The sequence below is a fragment of the Canis lupus genome, chromosome 3, assembly GCF_011100685.1.
Source record: "Canis lupus familiaris isolate Mischka breed German Shepherd chromosome 3, alternate assembly UU_Cfam_GSD_1.0, whole genome shotgun sequence".
NCBI classification, from domain to species: domain Eukaryota; kingdom Metazoa; phylum Chordata; class Mammalia; order Carnivora; family Canidae; genus Canis; species Canis lupus.
In genome coordinates this window covers 695,889-714,844 of record NC_049224.1, presented here as the reverse complement: position 1 = coordinate 714,844, position 18,956 = coordinate 695,889, and the positions used below count along the sequence as shown (strand labels likewise).

Here is an 18,956-nt window from a genome sequence, read left to right as displayed (position 1 = left end):
TCAAGGCCTGTTAAGGAGTCCTTCCTCAAAAGATGTCTGACCACGGTCCTGGCCACTGCACCAATCCGTAGCACAGTAAAGGGACACCCACTTGACAGAGCACCAGGGTTCTTCTGCTTTGGAAGATACCTTAAAAACAGCCTAGTTCAGGGCATTCCAAAAGAGCTATGATAAGGGTCCATCTGTGCCGTTTGTCAGGCCTGGGCTGGTGCTGCTGGAGTCACTACTCTCGAGTCCACTGGCTAAAATTAGAGCCTGAGAAAGATGCCATGAAAAGTGTATCTCATGCACCTACCTTTTTAACCACCTTCTTGGTCCTCATAAAACTCAGATCTATCCATTAAGTTTATTAAGGTTAACATTTGCCCTCTTCCTTTTCTCCATCACCTTCCAGTTGCCCCAAAACTTCAAAACATTTTTAGAACTATTGCCAACTAAATTTCACTAGAGTTCGCAGGTTTTCCAACTCACTGGTGTCTTGAGCACCTACCTTGTCTCTATATTGGGAACAAATGTTGCCCAAAATGGCTTGACCCTAATTCTGGAGTGCGTCAGCAACCTGTAGTTCAGAAAGGAATCACAGAATTCCAGACAGATACAAGTCTCGGCCCTCAAAGTAAGTGTGCCACCAACATAATACTATTTTTTATAATTCAGCCCAGCTTTTATTTTAAGCTCCATTTTACTGGAGAGGCAAAAATTTAACCTGCTGATTTGGCATTCTTCCTTTCCCGCTCCCCCTTTCCTGGGTTGTAGCTAAGTCCCCAGTGACTGGTCACCTACTAAGACATCTGATGTCTTGTCTGGTTCTCTCTCATCACCACTAAGACCTCCCTCACTTCTGTCCACAGGGTGAGTCCAGTGACTTCCTCCTCTTCTTCTGAGCCCTGCTTCCGGGACCCAGGAAATTTTATGAGGTCACTTGTGTCTGAAACACATCACAGTAGCAGTTCCTGTCTTGGTTCTAGGGAAGGATCTATGTCTCCTGGAAAGTGGGGCAGAGTCCTACTCTCTTGGGTCTCACAAACCTATCTGAGGTTGCAAATTCTCCAGGACATTGGAATTAAGGTTCAGAAACACTATTAGTGGCCAACTTGCATCCTATTCAGGGCTTGGTCTGAAAGATTTTCCACCCATGCCTGAAGAAGTAAAGAAAGCTTATTCAGGAAAAGAATGAAGCAGGTCCCCATAGGGAAGCAGGGGGGAGGGGGGGATGAGACAGAAAATTGATACCTTAGATTCTAATGGTGTTTTGGTCATAGTCTGGTTCTTCATAAGACCAGAATGAATCCTGGCTTTTAGATGCTTTATTATAAACTTATCTTTCCATAAAAAAAATTATTTAGGAGGTATCTGTTAAAATGGATTCACATCTTACTTCAGGTTTGATTTTAAAATCAGTAGATTTTTAAAAAACCACATATAATAAAACTATCCTTAAAATACATTGCTTTAAAAAAAAGTATGTATTTTTTTTTTACATCTGCAAATTGATTTTATTGGCTGCCCTAATTTATCACTTGTGTTTCACCACTGAGTTCAATTCATTCTTCAGTTTCTTCTTCAAGAATGTGAGTAAATCTATCACCACTGACTTATCTGGTCACCTGAACAATACATTTCTTTCCATTGTCAATGATAAGAATAGTTTTAAAATTAAATCATTCATACATTATTTCCATAGGTTTTGACCAACTTGCACTGACTATTGACTATTTCAATTCCCTGGATTATTTAAACTCTCTCTTTTAATCTCTTTCTCTCTTGCTTTCCCTCTTCATTTGGAGAAACTTTGAAGTTGAGTAAGTTAATTATGCATATGATGAAATCCTATTATACTTGCAAACAAGCAAATTATATTAGAAATCACCTACTTTCAGGACTTCATTTTTTTTAAGCTTTTAAAAAAACTTCTTTTTGTTTAAATTCAATTTGCCAACATATAGTGTAATACCTAGTGCTCATCCCATCCCATCAAGTGCCCTCCTTAGTGCCTGCCCAGTGATACCATCCCCTCACCTCCTCTCCTTCCACAAGCCTTTGTTTCCCAGTTAGGAGTTTCTCATGGTTTGTCTTCCTCTCTATTTTTCTCCACTCGGTTTCCTTCCTTTCCGTTATAATCCCTTTCACTATTTTTTTTTCCACATATGAGTGAGACCATATGATGGCTGTCCTTCTCTGATTGACTTATTTCACTCAGCATAATACCCTCCAGTTCCATCCACATTGAAGCAAATGGTGGGTATTCATTTAGGACAATTTCTATTCATTGTGCCAATGTAGAAACTAAGGCCCAGAGAGCAAGTGCTCGTATTCATTTCAAAAGTATAGAGCAGTGATTAAGAACATAAACTCTGGAATTAGCTACCAGGGTTAAATCCTGGCTCCACTACCTACTAGCTATGTGCCCTTGGGCAAGTTCCTTAACCTTTCTGGCCTCAGTCTTTCCCTCTGTAAAATGAGTATAATTGTAATGGTATCTACCTCATGGGTGTTGTGATTAAACATGAGAGTAAAATGAAGGGCTCCAGGAATAATTAGCACATAGTGAATGTTCACTATAGCAGCATCTGGCAGGCTCAGTTGGTAGAGCATGCAACCCTTGATCTTGGGGTTTTGAGTTCAAGCCCCACATTGGCCCTAGAGTTAAAGGAATTTTTTAACTAAATGTTCAATATATGATAGCTATTGATTTTTATTAGTCCAAGGACATGAAAACCGATTAGGTGCCAGGCTAAAACATACACTGAGTTTTCCAAGTACCTGGCTCATGCACTCCCCTGTGCTGGGTTCCTTACTGGCCACCAGTAAGAAGTCAATATATGCTAATTGGATGAGTGCAGAGGTGTCTACAGAGCAAAACTACTGTGGGAATTTCAGTGACAATAATCATGAGTCAAGTGGGTTCTTGCTAAAATAATAATTTACTTAGGAAAATACTCATATTTCTATAAATTCCAAAATTTGATAACAATGCTGTTAAGTATACATGTAAATAAATAAATATGTATAAGAATAATATGGAAGGGGTTCTGGATGATTTAGTTGGTAGAGCATATGATTCTTGATCTCCGGATTGTGAGTTCAAGCCCCATGTTGGGTGTAGAGATTACTTAAAAATTAAAAAAAATTTTAATTTAATTTAAAAAAGAATAATATGGAAATTTTGTGCATCAAAATGTTAACACTATGGTATATAATTTGGATTGTTTTCCTTTGGAGTTTTATTCACTTTCAAGTGTTCTGCAGGGAGCTTTTTTTTTTTTTTTTTTTTTACCAAAAGAAACAAATAAATAAAGGTAAATGGACCTAATTTAAAGATGAGTTGAATACAAATGAAAGAATTATTGACAGTATCCTTTGTCAGTAATTCTTCATAATTCCTCAGCTTCATAATACGATTTTGATGGAATTCAAGGTGAACAACTCAAGATTATGAAAGTAATTATGTTTAGCTTCAATTATAATTACTAATGGGTTCCACTTCTGCTCATATAATACCTGGTGGAAGTGATGCTCAGGTGGCTGGTCCTAAATAGCCTGTAAGTGCTCAGGTGCTAATTAAGAAAAAAAATGTTTTCAAAACTCTCAAGTAGACCACAGCCTGGGGTCAGAAATATCATGTTTGGCTTGAAGCTACATGCCATATAATCCTAAATGAATAAGTAAATAAATGTATAGATGAATAATAATAAGAGGTAGACACCCATATAGTATGTGACACATTGTCAAAAGTTACTGCATCCAAAACATTTAATCCATCAGGGGTTTTGCTTTTCTAGGTTTCCCCCTCCTCTTCTCCCTCTGCCCATTCTAACTCACTAACTGAAGCGAGTGAATGTAATAGTGGGATACTGAGTGTGGTAGCCCCAGTTATCATCACCTCTTCCTCTTCAGAATGGCCTTCTATAACCAGCATCCCTGCCTTGAGTGTGGGCTGGACAAGTGAATCACTTGGGTTTTTTGTTTTGTTTTGGGTTTGTTTTAAAGATTTATTTATTTACTTATTAAGAGATATACTGAGAGAGAGAGCGAACATGTGCCTTTGGGGGAAAGAGAGAGGGAGAGAGAAGAGACTTTCAAGCAGACTCCATACTGCGTGTGGAGCCCAACATGGAGCTCAATCTCATGATTACAAGATCATGACCTGAGTCAAAATCAAGAGTCAGAGGCTCAAGTGACTGAGCCACCCAGGCACCCCAGTGAATCACTTGAAATATATATATTCTGGCAACAGTGAAAGGAAGTCACTTGCAAGACTGTACTCTCCATGCTGGGCACCCTCTGAAAGAAGCCAGCTGCCATATTATTTTACGACTATTCCTGTCCTGCCTGGCAAGGAACTAATGTCTCCATCCAACAGCCAGCAAGGACCTGAGGGCTACCAACAACCATGTGCATGAGCCTGGGGAAGCAGGTGCTCTCAGGTCAAGGTTTGAGAAGATTACAGCTCCATCTGACACCTTGACTGCAGCCTAGTGAGGGAGCAGAGGTGCCCAGTTAAGCTACACTCAGATTCCTGACCCACAGAAACTGTGAGATAATAATATTTGCTGTTTTAAGCCCCTAAATTTTGGTGTAATTTGTTATGGAGCAACAGATAGCTAATAGACTGAAGAGCAAAATGAAAGCTTAAACTAATAGCATACAGTATAATAAGTTAATAATTATAATACGGATAAAAACTACAACAATTTGGGCAACAAATAATGTACGATCATAATACTGAATTGGATTATAATATATACATTCATTGATACATAAATAAACTGTTGAAGAAAGAAAGGAAGAACTGTCTTAGAGAAAAATTCCCAATAGTACATACTAGCTTCCCCCTGTTACAAGGAAGTGTAGTTTAATCTCCCACTTCCTTGGGTGTAGGCTGAACTTAAAGACTTGATTCTGAAGAATATAGTATGTAAAAAGGAAATGGTGACTTTACAATGGAGACACTTGGAAAACTCCACTTTATCTAAGTGATCAAGACTAACATGAGCAGGGATCCTAGCACCTGGGTGGCTCAGTGGTTGAGCGTTTGCCTTCAGCTCAGGTATGATCCCAGGGTCCTGGGATCGAGTTCCCCATTGGGCTCCCTGCATGAAGCCTGCCTCTCCCTCTGCCTGGGTCTCTGCTTCTCTATGTGTGTCTCTCATTAATAAAGAAAATCTTTTTTAAAAAATGACTAACATCAGCAGGGATAAATCATACGGATATATATACCCTTTACCCTTTATGATTAGGGGGACACTATATCTCTGTCGTATTCATCCCCAGAATTTATAATCCAGTCTAATCATGAGAAAAATAGTAGATAAACTCATAGTAGGGGATATTCTACGAAATACCTAACCAGGACTGCTCAAGACCATCAAGGTCATGAAAAATAAGGAAAGACTGGGAAACTGTCATGAACCAGAGGACACCATGGGGGCGGCAATGAACGCAATGTGGTGTTCTGGACTGGATCCTGGAACAGAAAAGAGACATCAGAAAAAGGAAAAAAAAAAAAAATTCAGGCCTTCTCCTCTTCTCCCTGTGTGTCTCTCCTCTGTGTCTTTTTTTTGTTTCCTGTGTGTCTTTTACAAGGATACTTGTCATTAGATTTAAGGCCCAATCAGATAATCCAGAATAATCTCATCTTGAAATCTTTAATTTAATTATATCAGCAAAGACTCTTTTTCCAAATAAGGTAACATTCACAGATTCCAGAGTTAGGATGTGGACATATATTTTGGAGGCCACCATTCAATCCACTACCGATGTTAAAATTAGGGGAAGATGGATGAGGTGTAAATAGGACCTTGCTGTATTGTCTTTTCAAGTTTTCGGTACATAAAAAAATCATTCTAGAATAAAGTGTATTTAACTTTTATTTTTAAGCAAAGCTAGCTTATTTTTTATAAGGTCTTATTTATTAAGAGAGAGACAGGGCCAGTATGTGTGCAAGTAGGGAGAGGGGTAGAGGAAGAGGGAGAGAAAGCATCCTAAGTATATTCCATGTTGAGCACAGAGCCGATGCAGGGCTCAATTCCACAACCCTAAGATCATGACCTGAGCTGAAATCAAGGTTCAGATACTCAACCGAGCCACACAGGTGCCCCAATTGTCAAAGTTAGCTTATGACATAAAAATTTAGAGACTGAAATAGCAAAAAGAGGTATCCACAAACAGACATCACTTTGAGGATGGTAACATCCTCAAAGGCAGCAGTTACCTATAAATTTGTAACAAATAACACTTAGATTAATAACAATATTGTAGAAGACATTTGGATTGTATTTTGTTTTTGTAAGCATCATCTAAGTTACCAAAGATGGAAAACCATTCTGATCTTTCAAATATCTTTAACCAGAACTTAAAAGAATGTGAAATTGCTTTCATGTTACTTTTCCTACCTTTTTTAATTATAGATTTAGAAGAGGATCAATCACTACAAACATATTATTTGCAGATTCAACAACTCTTTGATTTTGAGTACTTGTCACGTCGCAGTAAAATTCCAAACTCTACAAAATCTGCTCTAGTTTATTCAGTGCTTTGAACAAATGCAAGATAAGCAGTTCCAATGGCTGATCCTCCTTCTGTATTTATCAACAAAGGCATTCCTACAGCTCAAATCTGTGATTTAAAAGCTTAAAATTATTATGTGAAGATGCCCTATCCAAAATTTTTTTTGGTCTCCTTTCTGAGATACATTCCTATCTAAGGATGTTGACCTACTTTCTTTTAATTTATTTGGGTTTTTTACTTAATATAATAAAATGGGGGTCTGTTTTTTCAAATGGTTCATGTTGAAAAGTGATTTCAAGTTTATATAGAATCCTCACCCTTGTGGCTAGAACTCTGCACCTTTTTGGTGCAGGGGGAAAAGTCTATAGTCACACGACAGTCAGATATGGACAAAATCCCATGGACACGGAGTACAGGAATGTCAGGTTCCAGTTTTGGGATCCAGTCCTGACTGCAGACCAAACTTCTCCAACTCAGGCACAAGGACCACCCTCTCTTTCCAGAGTCATCCAGGGCCAGATGGAGATTAATAGAAAAGAGGGGAAATCGATTCTTCATTCCAAGTTTTTCAGTGCTTCTGAACACAGACCATGCAAACCCCCTTAAAACAAACCACAAAGGAACCTCATCAGGGGGGTACAGTCCCTGGCTTCTTCTCATACCCTGCCTTTCCTTATCACCAGGTTCTGAAATTAGAAACCATTCTGCTGTTTGTGACGTATTTACTGTGTTGAAAAGATGAAAATAAAAGATTTCATGATGTTTAAAAACTATACATATCACCTTTTCCCCTAATAGTGAACTTATGAGTCATAAAACCATCTACTTTCTTTACCAATCCTTAGATATCCTCCGACTTATCCTTTACCTCTTCCTGTCTCAACTGAACCATGTGAACACTCCCTGCCCTTATGCCTATATTCCCTGAAAATAAATGACCTCTGAGAAGTTCCTGAGCACTCAGTTCTACTTGCCTGGTGTTACCATTGTTTCTTAGGAGAGAGAGAAAGAGGGTACGCATGCAAGAACAGGGAAGGATGGAGGCAGGGAGGGAGGGAGGGAGGGAAGAGCAGAGGGAGAAGGAAGGAGAATCTCAAGCAGATGTACTGTTGAGCAGGGAGCTTGAGCCCATGACCTGAGATCATGACCTGAGCAGATATCAAGAGTCAGAGGCTTAACCAACTGAGCCCCCCAGGCGCCCTGACCTAGTATTACCTTCTGAGAGAGGGCCTTGCTTCCATCGCAGGAAGAAAGCTCCTGGCAGTTCTCTCCCTTCATTTCCCACCATCTGCTTCTTTCTATGCTCTTCCGAACTTCCTTTCTTCACAGCAATCATGCATTTTAATCATTGAATTTCATGAGACAAAGTTGCCTATGTGACCACCCCCTCCCATCAACACCCTTAGGACTGTTGTAGAGGAACAATTATAACACTCAGACTTTTAAGCTAGGCATGCAAGGAGAGTTTAAGCTAAACTATTTTGAGAGAGGCACAATGTAGGGCATCTGAGTCTTGCAGTGCAATACCAGGCTCTGTACACTGTCTCTTTTCCCCATATTCGATCCTATTGAGGATCCTTAGGGAGGGCTGTCTCTGGACTATTCATGAAGACTTTCACACAAGGCTATAAGATTTCTCAACTTAAATGGTAGCTACAGCCACTACTACCCTTCCTAGAATCCTACAGGATTGAAGTTCACTGTCCCTTGCCTCCATTTGTTGACAGCCTTCTTCCCATTTACAGATCTCACCATCTTCCAACTTCCCATTTGCCTGAACTCATTGTTTCCTCATCACATCTATGTATTGTTTAAGAATTTACTGGATACTACAAGTTATTTTATCTATTCTCCCAAAATAACATTTGGTATTTCAAAGCATAGCCATGATGCAAGATGAAAATATGAACTTCCTTTTCTTGTGGGTATAAATATGAATGGAAATGCTTATAAGTGTGGCTCAAGAAAAACCTATTCACGGAAAGTCAATACCTTTGTTATAATAAACTCTTCATAATAACTGAGAAGTCATTCAAAAGTGATCTAAGAATAGGACTTTGGAAACTAAGTTGTGACAACTGGACGACATAGATGAATCAGCAAGAAGAGAGAAATGCTGGAAGAGTGAGCTTTTCAGTCAGAAGATTAAGGCTCAAGTCCTGTCTCTGCTACTTACTAGCCATGTGATCTTGAGTAAATTTCTTAACTTTTGAAGTATATGCACCTAATACCTTTTTTAGAAAATTAGTTGTGCTCTCATGTTTTCATGCCTCCTTATATCAATTCCCTTTGACTTTCAGGTCCTCCAATTAAAAGTGGAGATTATTTCCTCATTCCCTGAACAAGGGTTGGCCTTGTACTTTGGTCCACAGAATGCAGGAGAAGCTGCAAAATGCGGGAGCCTCCATGCCTTCATCACTCTCCTGGAACTCGGCAACACTCACGTTCAGAGCCCAGGCTAGTCTGCTTGAGACACAATGTCCAGGCGCTCCTGTGGGGCCCAGCTCAGAAAACCACCAAACTCCAGACTTACACATGAGTCATCCCAAACTAGTCAGTCCCCAGAAATCTGCCAGCTTATTGTAGATCCAGGAGCAAGCCCATGTGCGCTCAGCTGAGCCTGACCTACATCAGAACAATCACCCAACCCAGCAAGAGACTTGGGTTAAATACACTCTTATTGTTTCAAGCCACTAAGTTTTGGGACAGTTTGTTACCCAGTGACAGCTAACTGATACATACACTACATAGGTTGTGGTAGAGTTTAAATGAAAATAAAACAGGCTCCTGGGTGGCACAGCTGGTTAAGCAACTGCCTTCAGCTCAGGTCATGATCCCAGGGTCCTGAGATCAAGCCCTGTATTGGGCTCCCCGCTCAGTGGAAAGTCTGCTTCTCCCTCTCTCCCCGACCCTCTCCTTCTGGCCCTCCCCCCTGCTTATGCTCTCATTTTCTCTCCAATGAATAAAGAATCTTTTTTAAAAAAGAAGAAAAAATAAAAACGAACACAGAATGTACTGATAGCCATGCTTAGCACCTGGAAGATGCTTGATAAATTACAGTTACTTTTCTTATCACACCAAAATCATCTGTATTTTTAGGCTTATGAAGTGACATTTCATAAAAGTGTGTTTTCTAATATTTCTGTTTGAAGTCTGTATTAGGATACAAATGACAGAAATCCAAATCAACTTAGAGGAAACAAACAAGCCGTGGTTTATTAGAGCTGACATCAGACAGACCTAGAGCCAGACCGCAGACAACACTGCCATTCACCTCCTGCCTTTGTCTCAGGGTAGGCCTCACTCTGACGACCAAGGCTTGTTCCACAGGATGGTAAAATGAGCCATCCTCAGCTACCCTCCCAGTTTTGGGAACAGAGAGGAAAGGCAGCTTCCCCTATTGCCTCCACTCTGAGTCCCAGACTCGGGCTCTCGTCAGCCCAGCTTGGCTCACACGTCACGTCTGAATCAATTACAATGGCCAGGTGATGGGGCGCTCTGACCCCAGCAGGGCTTTTGCTGATCCTCACGTAAAGAAGGGCAATAGAGAAACTGCACTGAAAGAGTAGGAAGAGACAGGCAATGTGCTGGGCTGCAAAAATACTACCACCAGAGGCCTGGAATAGTAACATGTGCAGTTGCCACCCTCTAATTCATTATGTGAACATCTGCCCCCTATTACCACTGGTCTAGATCTTTGGACGTGGTCTAGAGTTCAGGAAGGCGGAAAATAAAGCGCCCCCAGAAATTGAATTCAGGGCTCTTTGTTTACTTCTTTCTCTGTAATCACTCCTTATAATCCTCTCAACCACCATGATATGGAGCAGTTCCAAAAACGCAAGGGAAACTGAACTAACGTACATGTATGTTTAAGGAAAGACACCTTGTTACACTTGACTTCCATTCTCTTCCCAACATTTAAGTATCCTCACTGTGTCCTAACAGGGTCTTGGTGTTCTGGATACCAAGATTTTAGAGGCTTAAGCTGCCACAGCTGAATTTATACCTAAGCTTTAAAGATGATGCCTCTTGTGAGCTGAACCACAGGACTGCGGAGAGAGAACTTAGAGATCATTTAAACCTATATTGGGTGAAAATAGCAGAGACATCTCAAGTTATGGGCTTTGGAGCTGTGGGTGCCGCAGTTGTTGGTACTGCTGTTCTGGTTCAGTGTAGGACACAGATGCTGCTATGCGTATAAATATGCAGTCCACGTGCAGTGCTCAGCTTTGAAAACCCCTCCTCAGCTATCACTGCAGAGACTGAATGTCTTATAAAATTTAAAACTAATAAATACACAATCTAGTATAGTTTATAACAAACTATTGCTACTGCTCATGAGATCAATCCCTGCTCAAGAGAAGGATTCCAGCAAAGGACTGAGCAGGTTAAGATAGATGTCACCTTCTCCTTTTGTCTATTTTATGATGTTCTAATCTCTGTGTCTACTTTTTATTTGGACAAAATAGAATTACTGTATACTTACTGTATAATTTCAAATAACTGAACTAGTTAAAGCAGTGATTTGGTTGTACCAACCCTTTCTGGAGCATGTCAGGGACTCAGACAGGAATTTACAGAAAATTACATCACCTCCAGACCAGTGTTATGAGGAGGCTTAAAATTCAAGGGCAAACTAAGTCTATTTTTTGTTGCACACACGTAGGAACGTGCAGAACTATCTCACGAATTCCAAGAGGTCTGGGGGATTTTTTAATATTTAATTGTATTTAATTGACATTCCTCTTACCTCCTTCAGTTGAGCTTGCCTGTGACTTTTGAGCTATGAAAATGTAAAAACCACATGTAGACTGAATCGGGAGAATTAATATGGGTAAGACTCTTAAAATATATGTGCTCAAAATGCCATCTCCTACTAAAGCTTATCTATATAAAGTTTAGCAGAGGAAAACTACTGGAGGAACACAGGAGGTAACCTTAACACTGTATTCAGGCACAAAGCCCAGTCAGTATGCCAAGAGAAAATGCAATTCAGCTAATGAAATCTTTTCAGAAAAAAGTTCTGGGTATAAATAAATATATATAAATACTAAATATATCTATATATATCTACATATTTATAAATACTAAATATATCTGTATACTTACAAGTATCAAATGCATCCATATGTATCTATAAATATTAAATGTATATATCAATGGAAGATATGTTTGGATATTTAGTATTTATGAATGTTTGTATATATGACACATATTGCATACCTTGCCTGTGAAGGAAAATGGAAACAGAACCACATGGCTACAAGGAAGCAGGAGATGTTGTACAGGTGAAGACACTTGGGACCCAGAGAGGTAGGGTGACTTGCTACGGACATGGCTACCTGGTGACAAAACCATGTCTAAAATCCGTCCCTGGCCGTGACTCCAGCATTTCCACTCTCTACTAGGTCTGTCTGCACAGGATGCAACTAGAAGGCACCCTTATTCCTTTTCCACCGTCTCTTCAAACCTGCTCTCTGGACTCCTTTTTAAACCCTTAAATGGAAGGTCTCCAAGGTCTCTATCCCTTTAAGTTGCATGAATAATCTTGAGTATTTTAAAAGTCTCTTGTTTACTGTCAAAATTCCAAAATCTTACTGAATTTAAATTGGCTCCCCTGAGCCATCTTCCTAAGACATAGGCCTTGGGTTAGATTCTTGTACCTTTCTTGCTCTACTCCTGCCTGTGATCACACAGCAAAAAAGCAGCAGAGCCAGGATCTGAACCTAGCCTAGCTGGTCTGGCTTTAGTTAATCCTGTTAACGTCTTCCCATTGGCCTCCTGTCCTGGCCTGTCAGTGGTCCCCCCAGCAGCCGACCACAGGCAATCCGCCCTCTAGGCAGCCCTGCTGGGCAGTCCCCTCACACAGCCCCACTTCTGGACTAAGGGACACCTTTGCCACAGCTCTCCCGCGGTGGGGAAGACGAGGTTCCCAACAAAGCCCTCTGTCCCTTCGGGGCCACTGCCAGGCATGGGTAACCCCCGCCACAGTCTCTTAGTGGCCCTCAGGATCCTTGAACCTCTCAAATTCCAGGGCAGACACATCAGGTTCTCCCAGCACTTCCCCACGGAGGACGGGTTGATCACAGCAGGCCAAGGACTCTCTCAAACACTCTTCAACTCCACTCTTCAACACTGCTGACTCTTGAACTCCAACCCCAGAGCTGAGCCCTGGGCTAATATGCCCAGAACTGGCTGCCCAATCATTTGACACGACCTGCTTAGGTAATCCCTCTAGCATTTGGAAGTACCTATTGTGTTTACCTTGGCATCGGGGCACTGACCATATCTCTGAGACAACAGGAATAAAGGTCACGTTTGAAAATCCTGAATTGCCTCTGCCAGCTAAAGAAACTGAAAAGAAAGAAAAAAACCCTTATTAGGCTTATTGGGATAAATTAATATTGAGAACTGCTCAAATGTGCCTTTTCTTAAGGATTCCTTTTAGCTCAATAATGGGTCAAGAAGATAACCACAAATCCAGAACTGGAAGAGACCCTTTTAAGTTCACTTGACCATGTCTCAGTTGCTAAGACAGTTCCAAGTTCTTACCCGTCCATGCTCGAACACAGTAACGACGGAGAAATCATCTTTTGAAATAGTTTGTTCCCACCTAGGGTTGCTTCTAACCATCAGAGCCTCACTACACAAAATGCAAAACTGTCGCTGTACAACTTCCACGCCCTTGACCTTAACTTGAACACAGAGCAAGTCTAATCCCAGTCTCGCCAGGCAGATTCCAACATGCAGAGCCAGTGTCACTCCATCCTGATACTGGATTTTCTAATAACCAGTTCCTTCAGCTGTGCCCCTTATAACAGCTTCCACGGCTCTCACTGCCGTGCCATCCCCCTCCTGAACCGTCCCTAGCCGCCTATGCCCCACGGGAGGTACAGCACCCAGCGCTGAGGCAACAGTGGTCCCCCCCGCCGGGAGGACAGGGAACTTCCCCTCTCTCCTTTGCCAGGACACACGTTTTGAATGATAAAACCTAAATTAACATTTACTCTGCTGACAGCTATGGTACACAGCTGACTGATACTATTTTCACGGCCAACTATCTCCCCTTAAGTCTCTTCTAGGTATGCTACAGCTAAGATAGGACTTCCCCTGAATAGTTGCTCCTGATTTTAGAACACAGTAGCCTTTATAAATATTCCATTTAAAATCATTCTGCTAAAAATAAAAATAAAAAATAAAAATAAATCATTCTGCTACTGCATGCCAAGTTCAACCAGCCTAAGACTTTACAACTCTGATTTGACCCCTTAATTCTAATTTCATGTCATCTCAAATTGTATCAGTCTGCCTTCTACACCTTCATCCAAATCATGAATAAAAAGGATCAAAGAAAAGAAGGCCGAGGACATCCCTAGAGGCATCATTTGACATCAATCTATTAAGTGGCATCACCTTGGTAGCTAATCAATCATCAACGTACAAAATGACACCTAGACCTCACGTCAGCCAGAGGTGTGTCACGAGAGACTTCACCGAGCGCCTTGCGGAAACTCAGGTTTCTGGGGTTTTCACACTTACCAGCTCTGGATACTTTGCTGAAAAAGAAAGTTTGCTGTGATGGGGGCTGAGCCTGTTCTGGCCTCTCATGAGTGAGTGATGCTCCTTCCAAGGCCTCACCACTCACTCATTTCATACAACAGAATTCAAGCCACGTATATTATTATAGGACCACACTTGACTGAAATCACATCTCCTCCTGAAAATCTGAAGGATTAGAATCCTCGGACTTATGTCCTTTAGGCCCTTCTGGGCTCTCCATGATTTCTCACAGGTCCCCATAGACCCATGGGTGCTCACTTTCAGGTTGTCTCAATACGGAGGACTTAATTTATTCCGTGGACAGACTTCCTATCTCTAATGGAGCAGCTAGAAATTCTCTCTCAGTGGCTAAAACAAATATTAACACTAATATAGCTAACACCACTCATTAGAATCCCAGGTTTGGGATTTTGAGCTGTTTGAGCTATTCAATGCCCCTCTGGAGCGCCTGTCTTACCAAATATCCTCCAAAGCTGCCATCCACTCCCCCAAAGAAAGACTCCAGCATCATGAAAGAGCAAAGTTACTGATATGGAAACAGACATCTCTAAAAATACCCCTGGAAGTGCAGGGACATGAAACACATGCCATATACATTTAGTCATAAAAATTAAAAAAAATAAAAATATTTTATCTAGCAACTATTTATTTCCAGATATGTGACTTAGCACTGCAATCAAGTCATACCTGACTTAAAAAAATATAGACAGATTGAGCTGTCTAACCCACCAAAAAAAAGCAAAACAAAACAAAAAACAAAACAAAACAAAAAAACTGTCTATGAATAATTCAACCCCAATTGCCACATATATTTCCTGGCAGGCTGGCTCCTGACTACAGCACCAGCTTTATTTCCCTGATTGGCTTAGGACTGCAGTTCTGTGGCACAGAGAATCTCACCACTCAAAGATGTTTCGCTTTTGTCTGGACTGGAATCCATAAGATGTTCTTTTGGGTTATTCAAAAGAAGATATTAAAACAGGTCTTTCCTGTGCAATGTGACCAGATTAAAAAAAAAACGAAGCTTCATCTCTGAAAAACTAGTTTAAAGTCAGATTTAAAAAACACCAAGGAAGATGGGGTGATTCCAGTTAAATATGGATATTCTATTACTAATTTCATTCCTGTTAAAGTACCACTGTGAATTACAGCGATGGTTTTGCGCCTGGCTTGTACTACCACCTGGTGGCACCCAGCTGCTACTAAGTCAGGCCCATTGGATTTCTCAGTATTCAGTTAGCAGTTTTCAGGACCACTGTCATCAAAAACTCAGTACTCTATAAAATGGTGGTGCAGAGACAATTTTACATAAGTTAACCAAGATCAACCACATCTTACCCAAACACACCATTCATATATAAACACATTAAGCATTAATAATTAGTACATTCACAATAAAAAAAATCTGAAAAAAAAAACTGAAGCCCAATCACACTTTCAAAATATGAACAAAATTAAAGAAAGAGACAGGCCTCTCTAAACATAGACATGTTTTGCTTTTAGTAAAAAAAAAAAAAAAAAAGTCGCATAAATATCAGAAAAATAAATTGGAAATTTAGGGGTCATTGTATATATTACAAGTCAGTAGTGTTACAAAAATATTTTCATAAGATCCCTTAAGGCACCGATACTTCTTGGTATGTTTTACAATTCATGTTTCTCTTTTATAAAATATCTTTTTTTACCTTTGATTCTACTGGATTCTCACTGTTCACATGGATTAACACGAATTATTTTATTGTTAAGGATTATATGTTACAGTTATATTTATTATAAGAATTTAGCCTATTTAATTCATGGAATTTCTAATTATTATAGAGAAATTTTAAATTTTTGCTAAATTAAGATTATCAATTATTTCCATACTCCTTCCATTTATTTTTAAAATCAATTTTATTTATATTATTTTGAAAGGGAATGCTTTCTCATGATCAAAAAGTCAGATAAACCTCATCATTCATTGTAACCAGTTTCTTGCCACTTTCCAGATTGAGCCATTGATTTTTAACGTTTAGTAAATCCTTTTTATAATCAAGCAAATATTTTTACTCAGCCCTTCTCTGTTAATTTGGCAAGTTTGCTTTAAGACTTGCCAAGATTTAACAAATACTCAGAATAGTTATGTGTTATATCTTCCATTCCACTGACAGATGAGTACCTATGCCATTATCATACTCCTCTAGTTATCTTATAGACTTTAAAATATGGTGTAATATTTAATATTAAGGAAGGAATCAGTCATCCACCATTACTATTCTTTTTTTAAACTGCTCCAGGTATTCTCAACAGTTTTTATTCCAAAAAAAGATCTTCAGAGTAATTTTGTTAGGTTCCCACAGAATTTGACCAACTTACTTTAAAAAAGGGACCTGGTGAGACTTGCTCTAAATTATAAATTATTTTGGGAAGAATTACTACCTTTACACAGAGGTTATTAGCAGAAAAAGCAGGATTAGTGATAAGCTCTTCTGATGTTCTTAAGCTGGATGGTTTTTCAAGGAATAAACTGATGAAGAAACTTAAAAGGTGTTTCATGCCTGCAATATGGCAGGAGAGATATGCAGAAAAAGCCCCTAATTCAGAATAATTAAAAATGCTGGATAAAGTGTTGCTATTGTTGCTGTTGTTATTATTATTATTATTATTATTAAGTTTCAGGGTAGTTTGGTGATTCATCAGTTGCATATAACACCCAGTGCTCGTTATATATCAAGTGCCCTCCTTAATGCCCATCATCCAGTTACCCCACCCCCCCACCCCCCACGCCTCCAGCAATCCTCAGTTTGTTCCCTAGAGTTAAGAATCTCTATGGTTTGCCTCTTTCTCTGTTTTTATCTTACTTTATTTTTCCTTCCCTTTATCTATGTTCATTTATTTTGTTTCTCAAATTCCACATATAAGGGAAATCATATGGGATTTGTCTTTCCCTGACTGACTTATTTTGCTTAGCCAAACACCCTCCAGCTCTATCCATTTGTTGCAAATGACAAGATTTCATTCTTTTTGATGGATGAGTAATATTCCATTTTATGTATGTATATATATATATGTGTGTGTGTATATATATATATATATATATATGTACACACACACAATGTCAACAATTGCCAAAATATGGGAAGAGCCCAGATGCCCATTGACAGATGAATGAATAGAGAAGATGTCTAAAAGTGTTTCCAGGTTAGCAGTGCCCCAAATACCCAGCAATAACAAACATATAATCCTTTCTAGAACAGACCCAAATGGCAGCCACAACTTTAAAAATAAATCAGAAACCTATGAGAAAACAGACAAGTGATAGTGTATTGAAACAAAGACTGCAAATTTTTGACCTATAGAATATCAAATGAGTATGTTTAATGTATTTCAAGAAATAAAAGAAGGTATATTGCAAAGGAACAAAAGATATCACAAATAACCGTATCTTTGAAAAAGAACCAAAAAGAAATCCTAGAAAAAATAAGTTCTAATAATTGACACTAGAAACTCAATGTCTGGATCTGATTCAGGATGGCAATATAGTAGGCTCTTGACCTCCCATCCTCCTATGAACACATCAAATCTACAGCTACATATAGAACAGTGCTTCTGAAAGAAATCCAGAAACTGCTTGCGTGGCTCCTACACCTTGGGTAAATGAGAAAAGACCTCAAACCAGATAGTAGAGGCTAATAATTTCATCATAAACCCCAGCCCTGGTGCAGCTACACACAACGAGGAGGGAACTTACAACTCCAAATTTCTGAGAAGTCAAAGGTTTAGATTTTATATCTGGTGTCCCAACTCTTAAAACCTCCACCTGAGAAATGGATGCCCCAAACACCTAGTTTTGAAAGCCAGTGGGGCTGGCATCCAAGAGACCAGCAAGGTTATAGGAAACTAAGAGACAGTTCTTAAAGTACTCATGAGAATTTACCACAGCAAACTCCGTAGGGACCAGCACAGACCCAGAGAATTTAAATGTGCCCAGTCTTTCTGTAAAGGGGGTCTTTTTGCATAGCACAGTAGCTTCTGATTGGCTACAGCCTTCTAATAGGCTTCTAATGGGCTGACTACAGTACTCTCCAGAGACCAGGGAGGCTGGTAGGCACCACTTATATGCTCTCCTGATGCCTCACTCCAGGTTGCTGATATTTCCAGGAAAGGGGCTTGTATATACATCCCAGTTTTTGTGGCTGTCATCCAAAGGATGCCCTTCTATCACCTGGCTCTGGTGGCCAGTAGGGCTTATATTTGCAGGTCCCACAAAACTAACAGAGAAAGAGTTCTTGGCCAGCTATCCCCTCAGGGCACTTGCTGATGAGGCCAGACAGAAATGCCCATATCCCAGGCTTCCCCTGAAAGAGGCATATTTGCATATTTTAAAAGCTGCTGCCTCAAGGCCAGCTGCCAATGAACCTGAATCTAGGTGCTGACTGAGATCCTCCCCTTTGGGACTCTCACAGGTCTTAATACATCTTCAATACTGTGAGCTACTAAGAACAAATAAAACTGCTTAGACAATCACAGAGATTTGAGAGACAACCAATAGTTAGGGCAGGTTGAATGATAAGGTTCAACTCCCACATGAGACTGCTAGGAGCTGTGGCTGTTTTGTCTAATGCATCGAAACTAGCACAGAGTCAGGAAAAATGAAGAAACCGAGGGATACATTCCAAATGAAAGAACAAAACATCAGAAAAAGACTTAATGAAACAAGTGATAAACCTGCCAAAGAGTTCAAATGATGGTCACAAAATGTGCACTAAAGTCCAAAGAACAATGCATGAACAAAGTGAGAATTTTAATAAAGGGATAGAAAATATAAGCAAGCACCATTCAGAAATCACAGAACTGAAAATTTCAATAGAGGGGTTCAACAGCAAGCAGACTGATTGCAGTGGAAA

The 18,956-nt window shown here is 39.8% G+C and overlaps 1 long non-coding RNA gene across 9 annotated transcripts in view; it reads right to left on the bottom strand.

The window, feature by feature from the left end:
* The window catches only part of LOC102155195, a 67,863-nt gene that overhangs the window by 41,346 nt on the left and 7,561 nt on the right, over positions 1-18,956 (bottom strand). For 8 of the 9 annotated variants that reach the window (XR_005356487.1, XR_005356490.1, XR_005356489.1 and 5 more), the window contains exon 2: positions 12,775-12,864. This is a non-coding gene — a long non-coding RNA (uncharacterized LOC102155195). Of the gene's footprint in view, positions 1-12,774; positions 12,865-15,755; positions 15,881-18,956 lie in introns of those variants that run through there. The other variant, XR_005356488.1, reaches the window with a different exon arrangement.